Source organism: Leuciscus leuciscus, assembly GCF_965113295.1.
Source record: "Leuciscus leuciscus genome assembly, chromosome: 21".
NCBI lineage: Eukaryota > Metazoa > Chordata > Actinopteri > Cypriniformes > Leuciscidae > Leuciscus > Leuciscus leuciscus.
This window is the reverse complement of record NC_138745.1, coordinates 19656675-19675220: the sequence shown is the minus strand read 5'-3', so window position 1 is coordinate 19675220 and position 18546 is coordinate 19656675. Positions and strand designations below refer to the sequence as shown.

At 36.3% G+C, this 18546-nt stretch overlaps 1 protein-coding gene and 1 long non-coding RNA gene across 3 annotated transcripts in view; one reads left to right on the top strand and one right to left on the bottom strand.

Moving 5' to 3' along the window:
* The window catches only part of rhbdf1b (rhomboid 5 homolog 1b), a 40192-nt gene extending 27616 nt beyond the window's left edge, over nt 1-12576 (bottom strand). For both annotated transcript variants that reach the window (XM_082152717.1, XM_082152715.1), the window contains exon 1: nt 12310-12576. The gene's annotated coding sequence lies outside the window, so the exon portion shown is untranslated. The remainder of the gene's footprint in view (nt 1-12309) is intronic.
* On the top strand, nt 630-10950 carry LOC309485878. Its single transcript, XR_014201296.1, has 2 exons — nt 630-7933; nt 7965-10950. It is a non-coding gene; the product is annotated as an uncharacterized lncRNA (long non-coding RNA).
* Nucleotides 12577-18546: the final 5970 nt, after the last annotated feature.

Below are 18546 nucleotides of genomic sequence, written 5' to 3'. Positions count from 1 at the left end.
ATTAGGCCTATATCGTCTGCTATATTTGCTTCTTGGTTCCAGGCAATTGGTTGATAATTTTTTTTATTAAAATTAAGATACAACTTATACAAAACGAAATTCACTTAAAAAAAGTCTTTCTACAAAACAAAACTTAATTAAGTGGTCAAAATCATGTCTGACCCACGCCATGTCTCTCGATATATTGCGCATCCTATCTTACTCGTGCGGTTCATTTTTCATAATCAACATAGATGAAAAAATAACATTATAATATTTTAACAAATATGAAACTAAATGAGCTTATTTAATGGCTACAACACGTATAGTAGACCTACAGACTCTCTATTTGTACAAATTGCTGCACATTCATTTTATTCTGAATTTTGCACACATAAGTTGAAGTAATTTGTTTGTGCATAGCAAAACATATCTGCAACATTTATCAAGTTCACTGATAATTATGCGTGCATTTATTAATTATTATCTTAATGAATAATGAAACAAGGACGAAGCATGTAAACTGCGTTGTTTGTTTAGAATGGAATGGATCGCAAATAGATCCGAACGAAGAAACGTACAAAACCATAGTAGAAAATGGGTGGGCCCAGGCCCACCCGGGCCCAATGGTAGCGCCGCGGCTGCACTGAAGACTGGAGAAATTATGCTGAAAAATCAGCTTTGCCATCACCGGAATAAATTACATTTTAAAATATATTAAAATAGAAATCAGTTATTTTAAACTATAATAATATTTTACAATATTACTATATCTTTTTACAGTCATTGAGATCAAATAAATGCAACTTTGGGGAGTATAAGACGCTAGACCAAAATAAACCATCTTGAAATTAATTTAAACTAATCTATGCAAGGCCAGTAGAGCTCCTCTGTTTCTCTTGGCTGAAGACTGAACACACTTACGGCTCTTTAAATGAACAAAACGGTCCATTAAAACTCCATGGCTGTGCTTCAGAGTGATGCAGCTTTAAAACATCAGAGTTAGTATGCCTGGATTTCAGTGTGCTGACAGAGTGGCACTGGTGGTGATCCCAGAGTGCATGCTGGGAGGAGCAAAGGTGTTGAACGGTTCCTGCTAGGGGACTTCAGATCCATCTTCTGACCTGCCAGCAAACATCTTTCTGTCTCAGTTGCGTCCATCGCCAGCCAAGAGGACTTTCTGCAGCACGTGCCTAAACAGCATGTGATCTCCATTTAAATACTTTCCAGGGTGATGGCCGCCTGGAGCATTTCCCACTGGAGAGGACTCGCTGTGTGGGCTGTCTGAATTGATTTGATTTTGCTGTTAAAATCCTCACTGGTTTTTGATGGAAACATTAAAACTGTGCTATTAAAGTCACTCTGTGTCATTAATTCAGAGGGACACAAGTGCTTCAACACTTCCATAACATCATTTAAGGGAAGAAAATTGCAATATTTCAGAAACAAAAGCAATTTACTTCTGGAAAATCCCTTCAATTATGCATTCACTCCCACGTGAATCAGTCTTTGCAACTGCCAAAGAAGCCGTTTGAGAATAATATAGTTCTCAACTCTAAAAACAGACCCTTTAAAAGAGTGGCTCGTCTGGCAGACTGTTTTATACTTAATATGCTGTGATTGTGACAGCGTAATAATGGTTGAAAATGGAGGGAAATTTCTAGCCATATTCATTGAAGAACCGGCAGAAAGACGCTCGGTTAATCTGACAACTGTAGCAGAGTATGAGCAAAAACAGGCCAAGTCTCACAACTATAAACGAGTAAACTTGGCACTCACATGAATGGCACACAAAAAACGCAAACCTGATGTTGATGTCGTTTGCGTGGAACCACCAGGAAACAGCAGTCAAAACCCAGTAAGAGAGAGTGTGGAGACACAAACCAGTCCCTGATTTACATTTACTGTAAGCCACGGTGATTTAAGTCTCTTCCAGTAAGACGGACACCAACACGCCAAACTTTATAGGCTTGTAGGACCGTCAAGTATCATGAACTATTAATTCATATAAATATCATTAAGGTTTCGGGGAAGTGACATTAAAGGGATAGTTCACTTTGAAATTAATTTTTGGTATGTTTTAGCTTACCTCAAGGGCATCCAAGATGTAGGTGTCTTTTTTTCCGCAGTAGTTTCAATTTTGATATTTTTAGGTCAAACCGTTCTTGTCTGTCAGTCATATAATGCAGGTCTATGGTCACTGTCTCAAAGAGCATGCACAGAGTCCAAATTAAAACAATTCCCCGTCGTCCAAATTAAACAATTCCCCATCGTAAGTACACATTGATGGCCTAAGACACGAAACGAGCGGTTTGTGTGAGAAAACGAACAGTATTTATATCGTTTTTACCTCTTGTACACAGCCATGTCGAAGTGATCTGATCTGACGTGTACGCAGACTGGTGCATAGATATATACACTAGATGTCGCCTTAAAGACATTAGTTCCAATGAACTGCCGTAGACAAGGCGACATCTAGTGTATATATCTATGCACCAGTCTGCGTACACGTCAGATCAGATCACTTGGACATGGCTGTGTATAAGAGGTAAAAACGATATAAATACTGTTCGTTTTCTCACACAGAAAGTCTTAGGTGCTTAGGCCATCAATGTGTACTTACGATGGGGAATTGTTTTAATTTGGTCTCTGTGCATGCTCTTTGAGACAGTGACCATCGACCTGCATTATATGACTGACAGACAAGAACGGTTTGACCTAAAAATATAAAAATTGAAACTACTGCGGAAAAAAAGACACCTACATCTTGGATGCCCTTGAGGTAAGCTAAAACATACCAAAAATTAATTTCAAAGTGAACTATCCCTTTAACATAACCTGAATTATCCATGACTTTGAGTTAGCATACAACTTTTTTCAAAAAATAAAGTGCCCCTATTAAATTTTTTCAGATATTACCTTTCATGTAGTGTGTTACATAGCTGTTTTTGTAAGAGGTCTGTGTAAAAGGTCAAAGTGCATGATAAATAGAGTTATTATCTTCCAAAAGAAAGGACAGATTCTTAACTGCTTGAAAACAGTCCTCAGTAATTCCAGTCTTACACACTTATGTGCTGTATGTTTGTTACGAATTTGCATAATTCCAGCCTATGGTATTCATTTGCTTGCGAACACATTTTTACCTGCCTCAAACATTGTTGTAGCTGAGGCCTGGAAGAGTTTGGTGTGTGTTGTCGACATGTCTGCACTGAGAATCCACTTTGCATGCTTCTCCAAAGGATGAGGATTTGAATTGAAACCAACACCATAATGACTGTTCATTTCACAAGTGCTGAGGAGGCCTCCGGAACTGAAATTCAGATATGGTTTCCGACATACGCTGTAAGCAGTAGACCAATCACAACAGACTGGGCCATCTGGCCAATCAGAGCAGAGTATGCTCTTAGAAAGGAGGGGTTTAGAGAGAACGAATCCTTTAATCGAACTGTTTCAGACACTGTATGAAAAGAGGTGATGCTGCCATGCATATTCTAAAATTTAGTGGGGTTTTTTTTACCTTGGATGCCAAAGGTCATCTCCAAAACAAAATTATTGACCTTTAAAATAACAAAATAGGGGAAATTTAAGAATGCAGTGGGAAAACTTTTTTTTTCCTAAAACAATTATTAAAAAAAAGTATGCCAAACTATATAAGGTTTTATTTTCACGCATTTAAATGCAGAAATTTAAAACATGCTCATCATAGGAAAGCTTTTAATAATTGTATGCATGAATTGCATTTTTATTGTTTTTTTAAAAACAAATTAAAGACATGTCTTTGACCCATATATCAAATTTAAGAGAAATGCCATGTGTAATCATCTTTGCATATTTCTTAAAAATAACTTGTCTGGCCTCCATTACCTGACTCATGTCTGCCAAGAGCTTGACTTTTGGATATAACAAAGAATGCCGTCTGTGTTCACATATCAGTTCTCTCCAGTGAGTCCAACACACCCAATTAATAGCCACTGAGCGGTTCTTCTGCTTTATACTTCACAATCCCAGCTTCCATCAACATGCAGAAACATGCAACTCAAACCGGCTAAGCCTCGCACCAGCATTACACAGCAGAACATGAATGGTGCTCATATAAAAACCTCTTTTAACCATACGTTGACAACGGCTTCTATTCAAAGGAAAGCATAAGAATGATAAAGTCTATCTGTAGCCCTGCAGATGGGCAAATGGTGTCGTATTTGAGAGCTGTGGGGTGGATCGCCGCCTTTGTCTAAGAAGTGGCTGCTTTCACAATAGTGCTCATTATGAGGCATCTTCACACTGTGAATTTGACATGAACACTTTCTCTGTTGGATCACGCTGTATGAAAATAAAATGTTAATTGTACGCAGATGGTGCATGAGCTTGAAAGGAAAACAGACAATAAAAGGAATGTTTCAAACATCTGACATCCAAGATCAAATAAAGACACACAAGGTCTCGAATCAGACGAAAGCCAAATGTTTCCTCCCCAAAAGACTTTAGACTCTGCAAGGGTTTTAACAGATAGACATGTGATTATTTCTGTAGGAATTGGTAGAAATTCTTCCCTATTTAAACAGGAAAGCTGCAAGTCTTTCAGTCAAGAAGAAGCAGGCTGTCACAAGCTTTAAATAACACTGAACACCATTTATAAGAACACAATTAAAGTACCTATCCTAAGTTTATTGGGTGAATCAAAAAGCCTGAGGATGTGTGTTTTTGCAAATGCATGCAATCGCATGTTTTTGGATATTTACTGCTAGTAAACTGTACATATGATTTGACTATAAATATAACCATTAAGCACCATCCTTCAAAGAATTCTTATTACTGGCAGTAAGACCAAAAGGATGCTTTCAAAAAGGTCTAATATTAATCCTATAATATTTATGGAAGGAAAAACTAGATCAGTTCCAAAAAAGAAAAGAAAAAAAGTTTCTGTCTCTGAGGTAATTGCATCCATCTTTCAAGATTTTCCTTTTTGATGCATCAACCTGCAGGAGAGGCTAAAAACAGACTGGGCCTTATAATGAATAACAATTTAAATTTCAAACAATAAACTTTCATATGAAATTAATTACTTTTATGATACTTTTTTGGAGTTTGACAGCCGCTGGTTCCCAAGCAGCTCAGGCAACTTGCTAAATATCTCTTTATGTGTTTCATGGAAGAAAATGTCATACAGGTTTGGAACAACATAAGGGTGAGTAAATGTTTAAATTTCAAGTGAGCTTTAAAGTCAGCATGAAACGGAAGTTGCAATAGTCTTTTCTTCCCTATTTTGACGTATATCCGAGAGAAACTGCTTTTCGAACAAGAAAAAAATGTAGGGCGGGATTGATTTTGTCCACCTGGAATTGATTGGATCATTGATTGGAACCCCAGTGTTTATCTGTGTGCACAATCACATTTTACGGAGGACAGCTTCCAGATCCTAAGAGACTACAATGTCGGCTACGCACAAAAGCTTATCCTGAACGACGGAGCGGTTCCCACTTTGTCGGGACAATCAGTTGTTTATGGATCACAACCTGTAAGTATGCTTTATTATTTGTTGTTGTGTTTTCTATTAACAGTTCCAATAAGTTTTATGTTGTTGCTACAATGAAAACAAAGGGCAAAACTGTTTGGCTCCGCTAGCCTGCTAGCTAACATTACAGTGTTGGGCTCAGATCTACTAAACAGGGCAAATTAGAGTGAGAGTGCAATTCCAACAAAGCGCAGATAGTAGTGGAAAGATCTGCGCGTTATCTAATGACAACGCAAAAATTAAAGAACACAGACACAGCCGGATCATTTCCATAATGACCAACGCAATCTACCAAGAGCAGTGCAAATTAGCGTCTGGTTTAAGACATGCTTTTTTTGGGGCCGTTAAATAATGGCGCAAATACCATTAAACTGACTAGCGCAAAAATTAGTAAATCACCTGCATTATTCATTTAAACACTCTCCTCCCATAAATTTAGCATCTAAAAGGCAAACTTCTACAAACGCATATGCGATAAGGTCAGCCGCAAAAATAACCCTGTCCACGCCTTTTAAGCGCTATTTCTTTACTGCGTGTCTTAAGTAAATCCTGGCAGTAGTTTTTTAACATCAAAAAAGGGTTTGCACTGGCACAGGCTGTTACTAAACCTGGCCCTTAATGTAGTGTTTAGCTCTGAGGCTCTCGTGCATGATCCTCTTGTTCGTAAACACTCAGGCCCTGTTTACACGAGAACGCTCGCAGGTGAAAACGTAAAAATATTTTATCAGATGTGCCTTTCGTTTAGACGGCGACGGCGTTTTTGGGGCTTAAAAACGCAAAAAAGTGAAACCACCCTCCAGAGTGGAAATCTTAAAACCGCTCCACCGTCGCGTTCCCATCAAAAGTCTGCTAGACAGTGAAGGCACCGATCTGCTCACGGTGGCTCTCGTCGCGTACGCGTTTACGTCACAGGCATGCGCAGGAAAATATTATTTTCGGATTATTTCCATACGTCGGACCTTCAAGTTGCCCTAGCAGTAGTAGTTGTACCTAGTAGGTTGTACGCAGGCGCGCAGACTTGGTGTTGTTGTGTGGCAGTGCTTCACATTGCCACCTAGCCGCCTGGAGTGCATACTACATCGAATTTCACACACTTTTGCATCACCATATGCACGCAGATTCCCCCCCCCCCCCCCCATAACGCTCGTCTAAACGCAGAATAAAAAGTGATAACGCAACGCCACTTTTGCGTTTTCTCTTCAGATCGTTTCCGTGTAAACATAGCCTCAAATCGGGCTTGAATTGGTGTGGCAAAATTGATGCCATCATTAATATTTACACCTGAGCCAATGAAACTCGGTGTTATGGTAAGGGGCATGACATTTCCGGAACATGCTCACATCACAACACACTGGGCTAGCAAACCAATCAGAACACATTTTGTATTTCGGAAGGAGGGGCTTCATCGAAAGAGGAGGATACCCCTATAAAGCCGCTGCAATGCATAAACAGTCATCCTTTTGGAGGGACTTCTGATCATCTTTACCATAAACACTTACAAAGTACAAAGTTTTGAAGCCAAAATAGTGGGAGGAGGGGGGAAGGGAATAAAACATAAACTTCGTGATTTTACATAAATTTTCTTTTTCTTTTTTTTTCTTTTTAAAGAAGCATTTTCATCACCAGTGATGGGCATTTATTTAAATAATCTGAAATATTCAGGTCATCGACAAGAGCCTAAAAGCCTCTGAAATATATGATGACGCACAGACTGCCCCGAGAGCAGATGAACTTGTCCTACCACGTGATGTCCTAAGGCCCAGACACAACCCATGTCTCTGCTGAGGCTACTGGGATTATAAAACCCCTGCTCATTCAGGATAAACTTAATTCTTCATAATATTTCTTTCTCCAAAGCAAAGTGGAAAAAAAATCAGCTTACAGTAACAATAAAATTACAGTCCAATTCCGTTCCCTATGTTAGGTCTAGAGGTCCACTAATTAAGTTAGTCTGGATGGGGCCTGTAGTTTCCTGATAGGACCAGCAGAATTGAGAGAGACACGGAGAAGGAGAGAAAGAGTTGGTTATGCACACACAGGGTTTACCCACCACAGTCTGCTTTTTATTCCAAATTCAGCAGACAGGAAACAGAGAACGAAAGAGAGAAAGAATCATCCGTTTTAATTTTATTTGCTTTTATTTCCATTACTTCATGCCATAATGTCCTCGCAATTTTTTTTTTTTTTTTTTTTAAATCTACTTTTAGTGAACATCCAACAATATACTTTTTCATCTTCTAATTTCCACACACAATACCCTGGTGCTCAATTAACTTCACAGAAAAGAATTGACCATACCTGCGGTGTTGGGAGAAGTTATTATTGCATTACTTAAGTTACTTTTTGTGAAAAGTAATGCGTTACATTACCTTTGCGTTACTTTTTCTCACCTGGGCTGGGCTTGCTTGTTTGTTTTTTAATAAACAAATGGCAAATGTTAAGGCCCTTTCACACCAAAAGTGAAATGAATAAGCCTCAGGCTGAAGGAAATACATATTTACTCCTGTACAGTAGAGGGTGCAGCTCAAACAAACCTTTCAGCTGCTGTTCTGGATTAAAGAACAATAGGATACAAGAGAAGGAAGTTCAACAAGTTCAAAAAGGTAATTTGTGCTTATTAGTATTGTTGAATTAGATCACTGAAGGTCAGCAGCAAAAACATTGAAGTGAGATTAAATACAAAAAGTACATTTGTGTAATTTAATATAGTTATTATAAAACACACACACACCTCCTCACTTTATTTGTCTCAACATGGGGACAGGAGAGCTGTCAGTCAATAAATGTGAAAAAGTAAGCGTTACTTATTTGAAAAAGTAACTCAGATATTTTGAAAAAGTAATGCGTTACTTTACTAGTTACTTGAAAAAGTAATCTGATTACGTAACTGGTTACTTGTAATGAGTTACCCCCAACACTGCCTGCACATGGCTGACTAACAGGCCTTATGCTAAATCAAACCATCCATTACTCTATAAAGTCTCATAAAATTCTGTTATGCTGACAAAGTCATCTAAATCAGATCCGTTTGATGTGTTGATTATCTAATGAACTGAACGGGTTGCTCAAAAGAAATTTGGAATTGAAAGCACTCCCTGTGAACTGATAGTTTGGGATAGGTCTGAACTAGTCTGTACTTCCTGAATGCTGCAAGAAAACGTTTGTCCACTTGATTGTTCATATACTTGCAGTATTATAAATGCAGCATGTTGCAGACATGAAAATTATTTGCATATCATTGCACTGAATATTAAAATATCAAACCAAGTGGTATTTATTTTGAAAAAAAATAAGCAAAAGCACATTCTTTATGAAAAAAGGTCACAGAAAGTTAAGTTTGGTGAAATAAGTCTCTTTCACTTAACAAGGCTACATTTATTTGACAAAAAATACAGTAAAAATGTTCATTTTAAAATATTAAATATTACAATTTCAAATAAAGTTTTCAACTGTATTATATTTTAAAATGTCTTTTATTCCTTTAATAGCAAAGCTACATTTTTAGAAGCCATTACTCCAGTCGTCAGTGTATTTAAAAAAAAAATCTTACTGACCCCAAAACTTTGAATGATAGTGTATGAACCATATCTAAATTAAATAACAATGCTGTCAAAGCAGAGGCCAGGAAATTCAGTCCAATCTGATACAAAACTGACGTGTATACTGATTACCAAACAGCTAGGGATAAAATTGAAATCTTAAAAGATTATAAATCATAAGCAATAATATGACCTTGCATAAGGAAGAGGTAGAACGTCAGCTTGAGGGAGATGTGTGAGAGTCTGCTGAACAAAGCCGTACAGTCTGCTGTGGTTTCATAATATAACACCTATTCAAAGAAACAGTCAATTGCTTTATTTATCTGACATGCTATTACCAAATTGAGAGATGCAAAGCTATTGTAAAGTGTGTGGGTTCAAATCACCCAAGCTTATGATAAATCTACAAATGGGATCATATACTACTCACACACAACAGCCTCATCACAACAGAGGAGTTTACCTCACACTGTAACATCTCTAGATGCTTTAGTTACATGTATACAGCAGCCAAAAAAGCCACTGATATATATTAGCTTTTATTTCAAAACATGCACATGAAAGTAGACCTGTCATGACAAACATCATGAATTCTGAATTAATTTTCATACAAATAATTTTAATTCAGTTTTGTTCATGCCACTCTAAGTCTCATATGTTATTTATTTACTTGGAATTGTATCTATAATATATCAAATTATACAAATAAAATTATAATAAAAGACCCATATGGTTTACTTTAATGCTTTGAAAATTAATGTTTATATAATATAAAATAATATTATATAATATTATATAATAATGCATTGTGATTAAACCCACAAAACTTCATTTTGTAGAGCTTTGACTGTCACAACAGTGTTTTTTATATTCGCTGGCAAAACATGTTTAACATTTTAAACTGCACAATTATTGCGGTAATCTCAAATAATTGTGATTTGATCGAATAACGATGATCAGACTACTATTTAATAATCGCAACAGTCCCACAAGAAAGGAACTTATAAGAATAACCGATAACTCTAAAATAGCTTGATATAAAAGTAAATAGGCATATTTATGCAAATCTATGATCTATTAAACAAGATTCAGTGAGCATTGTAGTCACCAGATGGTTGAATGTTGGCCCGTCATCTTCACAAAAATCTGCACGCAGCATGCGGTCTCTGTGTGTCCACTATTGAATAATCAATGATTCAGAGATTTTAATTGTCAGATACAAATGATATAAGAGACTTCCTTGAGGTCCACTGAGAAGGACATACCTGTTCTTTTCACCATGAAACTTAGCGCCTCTGCTCATATACAGCACTAATGGCTCAGAGCAGTACTGAAGGATGTGTTCCTGAATTCCCTGGGATACACTTTCACCTTCACGGACCCTTTAATAGTGTCCAGACAGGCCAAATACTTAAAAAAAACTATTGTGGGAAAAGCTTTCCACATCCACTGATAAAAGTATGCTTTGATTTGTAGTCACTCAAATAAACAAAAGAACAACCAGTTTCAGGACATCAGATGTTTGAATTGACTTTGCATGTGCACCTTGCACATTCCTGCAGCTGTAACCACTAAAATTTGATTCAGCTTTCATAAGCTCTTCATTACATGAAGGATTTCTGCATAGACAACATTCTGCAATAACTGCCCAAGAAAAAAAAGATACCTGTGATGTCATACTATATGGAGTAAGTTGTCACAATGGAAGCTCCTATTAAACAGCCTACTTAATAGGTTAACAGTAAAATAATTATGAAACAGAACAATTTATGAAACAGCAAAAATGGTAACGCTTCACAGTAAGGTTTCATTTGTTAACATTAGTTAACTCTATTGGTTAACATGAACTAACAATGAACAATATTTCTAAAGCAGTTACTAAGCTTTGTCAATGGTAATTTCAACATTTACTAATACTTTTTTTTTTTAAACTTAAGTTGTTAATATTTGTTAATACACTTTGAACTAGCATTAACAAACAATTAGCTTTTTTACAAACTAACTTTAACGGAAATGAATGCTTAAAAAAAAAAATTGTTTATTTTTCCTAAGTGTTAGCTAATAAATATACCCCCGGTTTCACAGTCAAGGCTTAAAGGGATAGTTCACCCAAAAATTTAAATTGTCATCATTTACTCACCCTCATGTTGTTCCAAACCTGTATGAATTTCTTTCTTCTGTTGAACACAAAAGAAGATATTTTAAAGAAAGTTGGTAACCAAACAGTTGACGGCACCCATTAACTTCCATAGTATTTTTTTATTTATTTTTTCTACTATGGAAGTCAATGGCTCCTGTCATCTGTCTGGTAAACAACATTCTTTAAAATATATTATTTTGTGTTCAACAGCAAAATAAACCAAAACCGGTTTGTAACAACTTCAGTGCGAGTAAATGATGACACATTTTTCATTTTTGGGTGAACTATCCCTGTTTAACTCAAGATGCACACCAGTAATGTTTTTTCTAAGGCATGTTTTTTAAAAAGCTATTAAATGTCCTAATTGACCTAAGGCCTAATCATGGCTTAGTCTAAAACCCTGTATGTGAAACTAGGCCTTAGGCTACTAACGTTATGATACTTTATTGTAAAGCGTTACCATTGAAACATCTAAAACATGTGAGATCTTGCCCAAACCTGACATTTATGAGAAATATTATTGTCTTGAGAACATGACAAATGGCAAAAAGCAGTTTAAAATTTAAAACAGAAATATTATGTTGTTGGAGTTGTTCATATTTGTTGACATTCTTATGTGGTTTATTCTACTGGAACATGGAGAAAAGCCCCAGACTGAGGAGAATCCCTGTCCATTAAAATGACTAAAGCAGTGACACTCGTTACACTTAATCCACCAACTGCAGATTATCAAGCAGCCAGATTACAGATGCATGCAATAGCTTTGCAAAATCATTTTACAGTAGCACACATTTAAGGGCTGTGTCTAAAAACCTGGTGAGCTTCCTACCTAGACATCTTTTTTAGCCACACCAGGCAAATACGGTGACCCAAAATGCTATCTAGGTTGGCAGCTCAGTAGTTTATAAGACAGTCATGATTTAGAAAAAAATAATGTGCAATGTAGCCTACTTCTGCACACAAGCCCGGGCAATATGCTGTTCTTTATGTAAACAAATCACAGGAGGATGCATCCAGCCGCACGTGAGTTGACACACATCCTATAATCTCAACCAATAAAGATGCAACATCTGTTAGGCTACCATGTGTGCAACTTTAAAACACCAAACGTAAAGAGTCTCATTAAAATAAAGCCATACCTTCTGATGGACTTTCAGATCTCAGCGACTAGGTTTGTTCATTAACCGGCGTTTAGTGTGATGCGCCTTCTTCGCAGAAGAAATATATTGTCAAAGCATAACTAAACAGTAGGCTACGAAAGAAATGTGATTTTACATAGTCAAATCCTAAATCCAAAGTTTGCGACAACGCTGTAAATAAAAACCATGCTGCCAGCCTCGTAAATTCCCACTCTTGAAGCCCAGCACAGGGCGGAGAGTTTCAGTCTAGTTCAGTTTCAAGCTGCAAAAATACACCCACACGCGCAGAGAGAAACCGAGTGGGCGGAGACTACATAGACGTGCAGATGTCACTAACCAATCAGCGGCACCCATGGGCGTAATCTACTTTAACCGCAAAAGGATACAGAAACCGCTGTTGTGCGTCATTTAATGCTAAGAACATCAAGTGCTGCAGAAAGAATAAACATACAATGCCTGTACATTGCCTTGAGATGAAATCAATATAGTCTATTTTGGGACTATTTTCCCCGTCCTAAAATATTGGTCTTCATTTGAACCTCTAACATAATTTAACAATAATATAGCCACTCTTATCTATAACACATTTTTAAGACTTTCTAATAGAGCTATTCAGGCATGATGTCAATTTGTAGGTCATCCTCCATGGGTTCCCTATAGGGAATTTTCAGTGGGTTTTTAGAAATGTGGTTTTAGGTTTAGGAGTAAAAAAAGTTTTGCTTTTACTTAATGAGGCTTTCACATTTTGTTCTACATATAATTCTGAAGCCAGTGTTCATAAGCTGCTATCTATAAAAGGCATGCACTGGTTTGAGAAGGCCTAGTCAAGCACTCAAACTTACATATTTGTGGCAGGCCATTTATATTGTTTACTTGTTTTCTTTTTTTAAACAAATCAAATTCACATGTGAGGTATGAATATGTATGATTTATGTACAACAATTATGAAATCTCTTCAAGTAAAGTCAATCACAGACCGTATTTTACACATATACATCCCAAACTGCTCATTTAAAAACACAGGAAATTCCAGAGGAAACCCTCATCTTGAAAATCCTAATTCTCTTCCAGGTTGTAGGAACACAAACTCAACAGCTGATGTACATTCCCCATGTATTATCATACATTTATTCTTGAATGTTTAGTCATTATTACATACATACATAAAAGCTTGATACATTAGCCAACATTATGTACATTAGTTCTGGATGTTCATAATATTAAGCTGTGCAAAATATAAAAATTGTGCTATTATGTGACTTTCATTCAATACATGATGATATCTGTGGGTCAGATGTCTCCTTTTGCCTTATCATGTGGAAAGATCAAGGTAACTATAATAGCACTTTCAGTTGCGCATGAGGGAAATTGAAGTAACTCAAACTGACAGCTCCACATGCAGTGTTATAGTGAGTATAAGAGAAGGTATAAGATCGCCATGGACTAAATGTCTCAGTAATGAGATCTCTCATCCATAGATTCAGTTTAGCTGTTTAATTCAAAGTTACAATGATTGCTTTTCAGAACAGAGACCCATGCTCAGTGTATTCACTATTGAATTTGGACGCAGTAACTGTAGCAACCGTAATAGGAAAGTGCCATAGAAAATGAACCAAATGAGAGGATAATTGTGGAAATCTAAAGAAAAGGACATGTCCAGCAGGAATTCACACACACATTCAGAAGATGCAGGGCAATGCTAATAGTGCTGTATAGGTACATAGTTTGACAATTTTAGACCCGGCCTCTCTTTGTTTGGCAAAAAAAAAATTGTAACACATGTTTCTTGAATATAACATCTGGATGAATATGATTTTTTTTTTTTTTTTTTTTTTGGCAGTGGTGCATGTCTTTAATTCAGACAGGTACCACTCCTCCTTCTGGCACAGAAAACTACATTTGATGAGAGGAAACAAAAGTAAACATAGGACGATAGGATTGTCCCTAAAGAACCAGAAGATGCTGATCCCTATTTTGATTGGATCTGCATGTGGATGCATCCTCTTCCCCTTCCTGAAAATGAACAGCATTCCTCCTGCAGGATGGACAAAATTCCGGCTGGGATTTTCCAGTGCTTACTTTGGACCCGAAATGCACAGTTTAGGCTTATTTTACATTTACATTCATTCATTAACATACAAACTCTTTCCTTACTAAATTGTCAATACTCAAAAATAAAAAGGACTTATAATTGATATAGATAGAAATGGAATGCAAAATAATAAAAAAATGTATCTACACACTTCTAGATCCCATGCAATGGAGAGCTCTGTTCTGTTCTTCAGCTCTGCAGTTGCTCCTTGCCACTCAAGCTTACGTTTTTATCATGAGGTGTGGAGAGCTTTGATTCCACACACTGATATAACAACGTCAGCCCACGACTGAAAGCAGAACAAATCAGATATGCTGCTCCACATGAGGGCACATTTGCTACACAGAGGAAGAAGAGAAAAGGAACAGATATCTTTGAATCACCCTTGCAATGAATCAATCCCTGCATGGGGGAGCTATCAGAGATTTAGTGCTCTGTGTTGATGAAGGAATGCAGGTAGAAAGAGGAGAGAGCATGCATGTCATTATAGCTCTATCAGCATATGGAAGACATTATGTCCTGACCTGCAGATTTAACCCTGTCTGAACCCTGCATGTGCTCTTTACTGCTTTGTGGCTTGTGCACTGCGGTGTGTGTTTGTGGTACACACTCACTCGTGCTGTTATATGCTCATAGCTCAAAAATACTTGCCATTTAATCACTCATCTGCTGTTGAATCTTCTTCGCCATGGCAAAAAAAAAAAAAAAAAAAATATATATATATATATATATATATATATATATATATAAATATATATATAAATATATATATATTTTACCTTTACCTTAATGTAAATACGATTAAAAACAACCCACAAGATAATAGCAATAAACAGATTTCTGAGTTATCCTTAGAGTCTGCACAAAAACAACTCCACAAATATAGTGTGTTCTCTGTGTCTCATTTCAAAGGCTGCACCCTTGCAGACATTCTAACTCAAACTTTCAGGGGAAAGTGTTGTCGGAAGCTTGCAGTAATTTGACCGTAATGTAATTCATTTATAGACTTTATAGACTTATAGCTTTTTACTTATGCAGATTGTATTTAGGCTTCAAAATTCATAAAAGTTGTGTTCATTTGTAAAGATTATCATAATGAACAAAACTTGTAAGAATCATCCGTTGGTTTTCTGCATTAATACAAATGCCAAATGAAAAATCCTATTGTTTTTTTTGTCGAGGGAACCAGGGTGATGCTAACTTCTGGGTTAGCTTACAAAAATACGTCATTATTGCAGTGCTCTATATAGCCGTCGACTTTAAAATGGTTACTTTTCTGAAATGAGGCATCCTCAATGACATGCAGCCCACAAATGCAACCTCCGGAGGGCCTTCGAGACACAGCATCTGATTCACAAACAATGACTCTAATGAGACTCTGTCTCTTTTTGGTGGATAAAAAAACATACCAATGTAGTCATAGGGGAGACCGGGGACAGTTGCAACAGGGGACGGTTGCAACATGTCATTTTTCTCCAATCAGAAACAAGCTAGAGTGATGACACTCATACTGCACATGCACAGTTAGACCCTCCACCCACCAAGAAGACAGTAGACATATTCAACATCTGCTGATGTATTTATTGAACAAAACTTGTTTTGGAGGTATGAAAGTAAATTTTTTCATGAGATATATTTTTGTCATACTGTCCTGAAATTTTGTATGATTTAATCAAAACTTACATAGTTTGAATTGTTGTTGTGTTGACTACTAAGTGACATGGTTAGCATGTGTCAAAGTCAGTGTGTCTAGCAGGCATATGATGTTCTGTCATGGCTGATAGGGTCGGGGACAGTTGCAACATGTTATAAATTGCATGTTTAATAAAAGTTTGTTGCATTACAAATTGTTAAATTCTTCCTGTCTGACACTGAAATATGGAGAGATTGAATAGCATCTGTAACACCTGCACACTGAATCTAGGTAGGCCTATGTTCTACACATGAACAAACAAAACTCAATAACTGTTATTTGATAAATATGACTAAATAAATAAATAATAGGCTACAATAATATTATTGAAATAAATAATACTATAATATTATAGTAGGCCTAAAACAGTTAATATTTTCAGAATTCTTTGCTCATTGAGACAAAAAGCTTAAGTTAATTAATGAAATTTAAGGTATTTTTAACATGTTGCAACCGTCCCTGGGTTGTGTTGCAACTGTCCCCTGGGTCGGGGTCAGTTGCAACATCTGACTTCTTCCATTCAAATAAATACTGTGAACGATATGTCATATATAATCATCTTTAAATGGTACGGGTAATTAGCAGACAGATGCAAGTTTAATATATACAAATTTGGTTGGTCTAGTCCAAATAGTCTCTGAGTAATTGAGAGAAATGCAAAAAGTGTTGCAACTGTCCCCGGTCTCCCCTAATTAATAATTATAATAAGTAGTTAGTAATTAATAATAATAATAAGATGTGTACTGGTTTGAATTCATGGAAGCCTGCCACATAAGAAAAAAAAAAGTCATGCTTTTGTAAAAGTCACATAAAGTCTATACTTTGTAGTATTTATGAGATGAAAAGTCGAAGATATGACATACTAAGTCAAAATGATGACTTACAAAGATGAAATTATGACATTGAAAGTCAAAATTATGACAGTCATAAATGTATCTCATAAGTTCAACTTTTTAATCTCATAATTATGTCTTACCATGTCATAATATGATTTTTTTTTTTTTTTTTTTTTGTCTTAATGACTATGTCATAATTATGAATTAGTGTGTTGTAGCAAATTAGCTCAAGGGAAATATTAATATAATTAATTATAAATATTTGGATCAGTTAAAAGAAACAAATTGATGTAGCAGAATTAATATCACAATCAGCTAACCTGCTCATCCAGCAAATGCTCATATCAATTATTTATTCATTCTAAGGAATGTTAATTTCCGGGGTATGGGAAATAACTTTCTTACTATACAGTACTGTACTACACACAGCATGTAGCGAAAATCTCCATGATTAAGGACTCCAGTATTTGCATGAACCACAAACAACTTTACATGTGACACGAACAAGACTTTTACTGACTAAACACTTAGACTAATCTAACATACAGGCCCACACATGCATAGTTTGACATTCAGCTGATCAACAGCCTTGAGCAAGCCATCAGTTTCTTAGTTCTGACGCACCCTTCTTTAATAGGAGTAGGGATACTATAATGTATTAAATAATGAGACTAAGTTTGATACTTGCATGTCTCGCCCATTTGAATAAAACTAGCAATTTGTTGAGGCTCCAGTTGGTCTCTGCTGAAGTTGTCTTGATGAGAAAGAACCAGTTTGAGTCAGGATCATTGATGAGTGGAAAGGCAAGGGTGCAGTCTGGCACAAACTTAGGGGTCCTTAGAAGACTTCTAGCTCAGAATTCCTCAGAATCCTCTTGTAATCAGTGATCTTTAAAATGTGAAGAAGTCACACCCTCTGGAGGTGTGTGAACCAATCAGAAGTTGTTCCTTTGGAGGGAAACTTTACGATTCTTTGTCTTCTAGATGGGTATTTGCATTTGAAATTGGATTAGATGTTTAAGAGAAGAACCTTCAAGAATCTCATAATACTAATGTGTCAGAGAGTTAGCAAAATGTAATGTAAATGACTAAAATTGGAGTTCATACCAAGCATACATGTGAACTTAGTAAACCATAGTATGCAATTCTGAAATATTAATTCAAAAGAGTTAGAATTAATACATAGGCCAAACCCTATAGAAAGAAAATCAAGTGATGGGAAAATTGGATACAAGTTTCTCAAGTGGTTTTATACACAGAATATAAAGGATTAAAAGGCTTTATTTGTCCTTTTCAAAGAGAATTAATTGACAAATCAAAACTCTCTCTAAATTCCTTTAGGTTGTAAAAACACTTTGTTAGTCGCAGTTTGGAGGAAGTTCAGATAAGCCACATGGTGTGCTTGTTGGGTGAGGGATATTATGCATTATTTGTTAAATATAACAAATAATTGTGTGTCTGATCAGTCTCAGTTGCCACAGTGTCATAATTTCAACTTTTTATGTCATCATTTACTATTTACGTCATAATTATGACATTTGGTGTCATAATTAAGATTTGTCCAATGTATGATTTCCTTTCTTATGTGGTGGAAATGGGCTTCCATAAAAACCTAAT